The sequence below is a fragment of the Octopus bimaculoides genome, chromosome 20 (genome assembly GCF_046866305.1).
Source record: "Octopus bimaculoides isolate indiv1 chromosome 20, ASM4686630v1, whole genome shotgun sequence".
Lineage (NCBI taxonomy): Eukaryota > Metazoa > Mollusca > Cephalopoda > Octopoda > Octopodidae > Octopus > Octopus bimaculoides.
In genome coordinates, this window is record NC_142947.1 from 4,666,842 (window position 1) to 4,676,841 (window position 10,000).

The 10,000-nt window shown below is 34.9% G+C and overlaps 1 protein-coding gene across 2 annotated transcripts in view; it reads right to left on the reverse strand.

Annotated features, from left to right (window-relative positions):
- Positions 1-10,000, reverse strand: part of LOC106867441 (allene oxide synthase-lipoxygenase protein) — a 55,653-nt gene that overhangs the window by 31,469 nt on the left and 14,184 nt on the right. The window lies entirely within an intron of this gene.

The following is a 10,000-nucleotide window of genomic DNA, read 5'->3' on the forward strand; positions in this document are numbered from 1 at the left end:
ATGTACTCCGAGGTAGACAATGTCTGGAAACTAAATATATATAAATATATACACATATATATATATATACTCATATATATATATATATATATATATATATATATATATATATATATATACATATATATAGGTATATGATAGGATTGTTTTAATATTTCAGGGTTAGTCTGAAGTATCTAAGCAACCAGCACTCCTTGCTTGTTCTTGTGTTTGTTTCTCCATTCTCCACTTAATTATAAATATATATATATATATATATATATATATATATAAACATAAACATATAGATATAAATATATGCATATATATATGTATGTATGTATGTATACACCCTTAACATTGCTAAGGGTGTATCTGGGACTTCAATAAATAATTTTAAGGCCAAACTAAGAAACTATAAGAAAGGAATTCTTGAAAATCTTGCGTGTCTTAGATATGGAAGGAATGGTAAAGCTGTAATTCGAATGAAATCTATCAGATTTGGGCGTATTTGTGTTGACATGTTTATTAGAAATGGCAGAAGAGCGTCCGTGTGCCACGGGTTTGAGTTCTTACTGTGTTGGGGTCTTTTGGATTCCATATGTTTTTCTGTTGTTTTCTTTTTTTTTTTTTTTTTCGTCTTCAGGTGTCTTTGAAGAACCTCTTCAGCATGAAATTCTAAAGTTGGTTTGAACATACTTAATGAAGTGAACAAGGAGATTATGATTAATTCAAATTATATCCATATTGTGAAGAAGAATGCGAACAGATTGTTTTAATTATGAATTCTAATCAAGAAAATAAGAGACAACTCTAGCATTTAAGTTAGTGTGTGTGTGTGTGTGTGTGTGTGTGTGTGTGTGTGTGTGTGTGTATTCACACACACACATACATATATATACATACATATATAATATATATATATACATACACATACACACACGCACATATATATATATATATATATATATGTATATATATATATATATATATATATATATATATATATATATATATATATATATATATATATACACGATGGATTTCCACACAGTTTCCGTCTACCAAATTCACTCACGAGTCTTTGATTGGCCCAGGGCTATCGTAGAAGACACTTATCCAGGTTGCTGCGCAGCGAGATTGAACTCAAAGCCACATGATTGCAAAGAGCGTCTGTTGAAAAGCAGAGCGACGTCTGCGCTTAAATGATGAAAGTCAACAGAGAGAATCGGGATTGGGGAGACAGCTGGCTGGAAGTGCATCATTGGGGTTAGATATCAGCTCACGCAAGTGATACCATGAAGCTGAACAATGTAAAACTGTTCCCACGAGAATCAACTGTTTGGGTGGAGGAATGGAGGAATGGTGGGGGATAGAAGTGGTGGTGGTGGTAGTGGTGGTGGTGGTGGTGGTGGTGGTGGTAGTGGTGGTGGTGGTGGTGGTAGCTGTGTCTTTCGATAACAAACAACTGGCTACAATTTGGAATATGAAACAGAAGAGTGTTTTCATTAACTAACATTGCATTTGTTCTTTTTGTTGTTGTTTCCCTACTGCTGTAATGGTAATTGTGACGCTGATTATGATGGTGAAGCGGCAGCGGGGGCGGTAGTATTTCTGACGTGTGTGTGAGTGCGTGTATATATATATATATATATATATATATATATATATGTATGTATGTATGTATGTATGTATGTATGTATGTATGTATGCATGTATGCATATGTAAATATATAAACACATATATATATATGTGTGTGTGTATGTGTGTGTGTGTGTGTGTGTGTGTGTGTGTGTGTGTACATGGATAAAGATTATTTATGGATTATGGCTACAGATGCTTTCATGTTTAGAGAAATCCCATAATAATTATCAAGCCTTTCAACATGGAACATCGGGGTCCATCTCCATCTTGGATTAAAGCACGAAAATCCAAAATGGAGGCGAACACCGAAGCTTCATGTGGAAGGCTTGATAACTATTAAGGGACTTCTCTTAACATGAAACATATATACACATACTGGCGAGATAAAGAGAAGAAACATTCAATAACGAATGGTTGTCCGGAAATTATTTACGCAGATTTGTAAATAGGTTTAATAAATATATGTGTGTGTGTGCATATCTGTGTGTATGTGTATATGCGCACGCTCGTGTGTGTAGTGTTTATGTAAGTGGTTGCAGCTGTGGAACGTACGTGACTGAAGGTCGCATCCGCCATATATAATAAACATGGCGTGACACTATCAACACGCCGTTGATAATTATTTGTTGATATATACAGCCAATTATATACACTTGACAGTAGTCAAATATTTTATACTCGCTCCCATTATATATACTCAACAATATAGATAATCATTTCCGAATTGAACAACAAAGAATAATGGGTTGTTTTTTTTTATAAGTTTATAGTCACATACAAACATAGATATGTGACATGCATGTATGTATGCATGTATGTATGTATGTATTTATTGACGAATGCTAAACAGGCCGAAACTACGAGGTCACTATTACTCCTCTTCTTCTAAATAAATGTTTGATAAACGTATTCTATTAAAAGTACTGAGTAATTGTTTAACGCTAAATTGCTTACATAATACATACATACAAGCATGCATACGTACGTACATATATATATATATATATATATATACATAACCATATATATATATATATATACATACATAACCATATATATATATATATATACATACATAACCATATATATATATATATATACATACATAACCATATATATATATATATATATATATATATATATATATATATATATATATATATATATCTTGACATTAAAAAAAACATTTGTGAATGCATATATATTGGGTTGGTGCGTAATTATTGCGGCATTTTTTCAACAAATTTTATTCAACAAAACAATAACAATATGTAACAAAAACATCTTTAAATGATCATTCCGGAGCATATTCACTATCTACTTCAATTACGGCTTCCCATTTGCTTGACAGGCGGTCAGACCGTCATTTAAAGATGTTGAAAAAAAGCCGCAATAATTATGTATACGCGTACATATATGTATATTAAGGCATATAGGTATAAGCATATATAAATATATATGCACATGCATAAATTTAAACTTAGTTGTAATGTATGAATGAATATATATATATATATATATATATATATATATATATATATATATATCCTTGTGTATAAACATAAATTTCTATACTCATACAAAGAGTATTAAACATCATATTTAATACTCCCCTGCAAAGTAACTATATAAACCGTGATTTATATATATTTTAATAGAAAGATAATTAAATTATTCTTTATTTATTCAAAAATTGACAAACATTTCTTACAGCTGTTTCAATTCACGCTCTCAGAAAATTAATTAAATAAAAAATTATTTTGAAAGTCGAATCTCTTCAGAGATAGAAAAAGATGTACAAAATAGGTGTTCAATTTCCTCATGTTGAGTAAACGGCTGCTAACCGTTAACTGTTATTTTTTCTGAGAGCCTGAATTGAAACAGCTGTAAAGAACGTTTGTCAATTTTTTTAATTAATAAACAATAATCTATTAATTACTTTTCTACTTTCTTATCGTAGCTGTGGAGGTGAAGGTTAGTTCTTCCAAGCCTTCATTCCACTGTTATATAAACATGTCCCAAACCATAAACATATCTAATGTGCATTCGTACACATTATCGGATGACTATAGATTTCCCAAGTTCGTTTGCTCTTTGAAAGGCTTTGTTTTACATCCTGCACTGTATCCGTGTGTGTGTGTGTGTGTGTGTGTGTGTGTGTGTGTGTGTGTGTGTGTGTGTGTGTGTGTGTGTGTGTGTGTGTGTGTGTGTGTGTATTAAACTCATTCATGTATATTCTCTCCCTCTCCCTCTGTCTATATCCATTATGAACGGTTTGAATTTATATAATAATGGATGGGTTTCCAACGCACTCGAAACCCAGACCTGTACCCTCACTAAGCAAGTTTGATGGAGTCGCCAGTTGAGTCGCCTCGCTGACGACGCGACAGAATTACTTGCAGCACCGGGTTGCATGAAACCAGTAGCATTCTCAAGCCACTTGACCTATACACAGATGTGTGTGGATATGTGTGTGTGTGCGCGCGCGCCTTCGTATTATACATATATATTGTGTGTGGCTGTGCGCCTGCGTGAATGCGTATTTTATATATATACACATATATATATATATATATATATATATATATATGTGTGTATAGAGAGAGAGAGAGAGAGAGAGAGAGAGACATACACGTGTAGAAATACACGCATATGTACACATACATAAAGCAGGACACATATTCTTACATTCATTGACATGCATGCGTAAATACATACACATACACACATGCATATATGCACACATACACATATACATACATACCTGCATGCATACGTACGTACATATATACATATAAACATACACACATACCTACATACAAACATACCTTCATACATGCATGCATTACATACATACATACATACACATATAAATATCTATATCTATATATATATATTTATACATACAAAGTATACTTAATTTACACTTAGTCATCAGCACTGACCAATTAATTACATTCTATTTTAATTAATGGGTGTAACATACTTATTCGCTAATTACTGCAGTACATGGTCGATGCCAGCTGTTAATGGATGACTGGATAATACAACGTACGACGGTTTATACTCTGCCGGGTCTGGATTTCGAGTGCGTTTGAAACCCATCCATTGTTACATAAATTCAAACCGTTCATAATGGATATAGACAGAGGGAGAGGGAGAGAATATACATGAATGAGTTTAATACACACACACACAGACACACACACACACACACACACACACACACACACACGTATATGAAACTGGGGGGGGGGGCTGTGTGTGTGGTTCATATTTAATGAAAGGTAGGAACTATATATATTCAAAGATTTCTGCGCAATGGCACAGTGGTTAGGGCAGCGGACTCGCGGTCGTAGGATTGCGGTTTCGATTCCCAGACCGGGCGTTGTGTGTGTGTGCGTGTGTGTGTGTGTGTGTGTGTGTGTGTGTGTGTGTGTGTGTGTGTGTGTGTGTATAATCTTCCATTGGTAAAGTATCAGCAACTGGTACGAAATTCTAGATCTTTCAGTTACTTCTACAGCAGTCTCTGTTTATATCATATATGCGTGTTTGCGCGTATATATATATATATATATATATATATATATATATATATAATGTATGTATAAAGATATACATATATAGAGAGAGTAATCGCCATATTTCATTCCATAGTGGCTACCTCTGAAGAGCGTAGGGTTATATAATCGGATTGTTACCTAACATTCCGTTGTGCCCCGAGCGCGAAACCGACTGGTAAGATCAACCTTGATGGCTATTGTACACTTCGGATTATATTGTACTTATACATATATATGTATATGTGTGTGTATGTGTATATACATATATATACACACACTTATATGTATATATATATATATATATATATATATATATATATATATATATATATATATATATATATATATATATATATACACATTCACTCTCATACATACACATACGCACATACAAGACCTCCCATACAAAGTATACCTCATTTTCAAACATTTATGCTGCAAAAACAAAACACAAAACTAATATTGACATGGTGGGGGAGAAGCTTATCGGATTCTAGTTAAATCAAATAATCTATTTGGAATTCTCCGCCATGTTGCTTTAATGAACGCCATATAAATAATGCATACAAGATTTTATAGCAGCTGTGGTCATATTGCAACAGATGACACCTGAAAATAGTAATATGAATGGGTTTTCAAGCCTTTTGCTGGCTTCCTGTTGCTTGTCCGGTTGTAAAAGTTCATTGTAAATTTACTTCAGCCAATAATCAAACGATTTGTTTCCGTTTGTTTATTGTGGTTAGTGATTAAAAGCGTCGGTGGGTATAGATTTTCTTTGAATTTGAATGAGTGAGGGGTGAGCTGCGTTTCTTAGGTAGAGAGTGACGTGAGAGAGAGAAAGTGAGGGGAGAGAGAGAGAGAGAGAGAGAGAGAGAGAAAGAAAAAGAGAGAGAGAGAAAGAGAGAGAGAGAGATCTTGTCTGTAACTCGGTACAGAGTAAAGAATTTAAATCTTTCGTTCATGTATATACTTTCTTCACCGATATGTATATTATCGAAAGATACTTATCCACACACTCGCGCATACCTACATACATGCATAGACACACACATATATACACACATGCACACACACACACGCACGCACAGACACACGGACACACACACACACATACATACACACACACAAGATCACTCAAAGGGTGAATGCATCCCACCAATGGTGTCTACACAGAATACTCAACATTACCTACAGGGACAGAATCACAAACTGGAGAATATGTGCGGAAAGACAAATGAACTTTGCAGGTCATGCTTTCTGTTTGCCAAAAGAACGAATACATTAGACAGCAACCTAAAATCACCCGGGAAGATACAGGCGACTGGAATGATTGGGAACGTTTTGCTGTCCGATGTACAGGGTAACTATGCGGGAGGAACTAACGCTGACACTAAGTGACATGTATATATGTACATGTATATATTGTATGTACGTATGTATGTATGTATGTATGTATGTAATAGGCCCCGGTTAGATGCAAAGAAATACTTCTCACTTTTACAAAATTAACCCTCCCCACTACATTCTACCTTTGTAACAATGATGGGTCAACAAATTCTGTTTTTCTAATTTGTATTAAAAGATTAGTTTTAACACAACTATTGTATTAATGGATTATAGTGTTTAACTCTACGTAAGTCGTTCTTGTCGCTATTACTACTATGGCTGTCTTCAAAACCGCTTATTTAAATGTCTGACATATTTTTACTATTAATTGTTCACAAAGTAATTTATTTTCTCCTTCTTTTTTCTACATCCAGTTGTGTGTTTTGGTCTGTTTTTATTTCATTTCATTTCTTTATCTGTTTGTTCCTGTTTGTTCCGTGTTCAGTCATGTAGCGTATGTAGCTATTTTGGTAGCCATTTTAGATGTGAAAACATCGTAAACAATTTTTGAAGTTTGCAAAGCAAATCCTTTTTACTTCCTTTTTTTTTTTTCTCGACGCCCGAGTATTGAGGGCAGACTTTCCTTGCGTAATTATAGTTCTTATGTTACAACTACTCCAAAGAAAATTTCGTAAGACAATGCTTGAGTAAAGCGTGGGTCAAACATAGGAGGAAACAAAGTCTTCTTACAGCGAAAGTCAAGAAGAAGAAGAAGAAGAACGACAACAACAACAACTCTCAAAATATGAAGCTTTGGAAATAGGGATAACCGAAACATCCCTATGTTATGATTAAAAGCATTCGAACAAATATACAGTGGTACCTCGGATTTTGGCCAACTCTGTAAGACATTACAAAAATTCTCCATCTGAGATTCTCATGTGAATAGATGCACACACTTTTATGTGTACATCAACAGTTCAACCAACACACCAACTCAACCGCATACTTACAAACACCAGGAACTCTCTTAACTCAGAAAATCTTGTCACTTTGTTAGCAACTGGCTTGGATTCTCTCAAGAAGACCTGAAATAAAACTCAAAGAAGAAACTTACATATATACATACATACATACATACATACATACATACATGCATGCATACATACATACATACACTTTCATACATTAAACCTATTAATGGTGTTTCGGGTTACAATTGTATTGCGGTTTGCCTGTAGTTTTAAACTTCAGTAAAGTGTTTGTTTGGTGTGCTGAATGGTAAATAGATTACAGAGGCAGGATCAGGGCAGGGCAGGGCGAACCACATGACAAGGCTGCTTGTTTAACGAAAAAGCACTAATGATCCCAAACACACACATACAGACCTGCACACATGCATGCATGCATGCAAACATACATATTCAGAACACATAGAATGCAATAAACATACAACACGCACACGCTTACACACACATACACACACACACACACACACACACACACACACACACACACACACACACACACACGACATAATCCCAAACACATAAAAAAAATGTTTTACTTCAACTTAGCTGGAGACACACAATATTTCTATTGACCGTAAACAAATATTAGTTACAAACTGTTTTAATGATAAGCGAACAGAGGCCTTGCTTATTTTCATTTCTTTATAAACAAACTGAGATATTCCAACTGAAGAGGGGCTCATCTGTATGGTAGGTAGACCCAGCTAGAAATAGCAGCCAGCTTTTAATAGCAGGTCGCGTCAATAAAGATTGACCTGGGGCTAAACAACGGCAAGAAATGGCGTATAGATGAATCAGTAAAGGCGGCGAGTCGGCAAAAACGTTAGCACACCGGGCGAAATGCTCAGCGGTATTTCGTCTGCCGTTACGTTCTGAGTTCAAATTCCGCCGAGGTCGACTTTGCCTTTCATCGTTTCGGGGTCGATAAATTGTGTACTGGCGGCGATCATATCGACTGCGCCCACTCCCCCAAAATTTCGGGCCTTGTGCCTAGATTAGAAAAGGGTAAAGGTTCTTTTAATCCAGACCTATTAAATAAGCGAATCGCGGCAATATTTCATTTTTATAAGTTTTATTTTATTAATTTTAAAATATTCTGTAAAATAATATTGTTGGCATATGTTCAGTATTGGAACCTGACAAAAGTCGTAAATCTCACCAGTTCCGGTGAGTCGAATTAGTACCGTTTGAGTAATCTGATGTTATATGAGCCAGTGAAAAAGACGTTTATGCATTCATTTCCAAAAAGATGTGACCTATTTCCCCTTCACTAATGAAACCCAAACTGTCACATGCAGGCTGTGTTTGGTGATATTGAGATATATTAACAGGAACGGGGATTATCACTCTGCTAGTCACACTAGTGATTGCGATGCTCTTGGCAGTATGTTTTAATGTACATAATAGCAAACACTCGTCTTATCATCAAATGACTTTCAAAACAAACTTTTACTTTTCTTATGTTTTGACAGACACTCTCTAGAACAATACTAAAAATATAACACCCGAGTCATAATACCCACTTGAACTTCTAACTTGTTGTTTCTTGAGGTCTCCGGGTGAGACTCGGAGTCAACTTGTACAAACACAAAGCAAAAGCTAAACATATGGTAATAATAATAATAATAATAATAATAATAATAATAATAATAATAATAATAATAAAACGGATCATGTTAAAATGATGGCAAGAAAAGCCCTTTCATGGCAAATACTGGTTTAAACTAAACGCAAAAGCAAAAGACAAAGCAAAATCCCAGCAATGGCTGAGAAGCTCAGCACTCAAAGCAGAGACTGAAGGAATTTTAATTGCAGCGGAAGACCGAAGCCTCCCCACCAGAAATGACCAAAAACACGTAATGCAAAGAAACGTAAGTAACTGCAGAATATGTGGAGGTGGACATACGTGTTGTGAGATGACACGTGTTATGAGATAATCCGTGTTATGAGATAATCCGTGAAGAAGAAGTTGTTTCATAGGAATGTTGATAGTATTCTTTTGCCCTTCGTAGGTGATCATTTTTGTTATTAATTTGAAAACAACAAAGTAACCAATCAGATGCACGTTCATACGTCAATGACGCCGAACTGTTGTCGCTTAGAACAACGAGTTTTGCGACTCATCGTTGAAACATCTAAAACAGGACGATGGAGCCGTTTTAGTATCAGTGACTAATTGTAAACACAGAAGGAACGGATCTATTTTAAAACGGGGGCCACATTTTTCATTAATGTTTTACGTAGTGTTTTTGGTACGGAAAGACTTGGTTGAAATTACAGAAATACGACAACTTTAACATGGAATAACTTATGGATTTCTTTTTTTTCTTAAAGAAGACTAAGAGAAAAAGATGTTTTATATGACACATTCTACCAGTGTTCCAAGTTTCAAAGTGTTTCGTTAATGAAAAATATGGCCCCCGTTTTAAAAAAGATCCGAAGGAACTCCTAGGGTG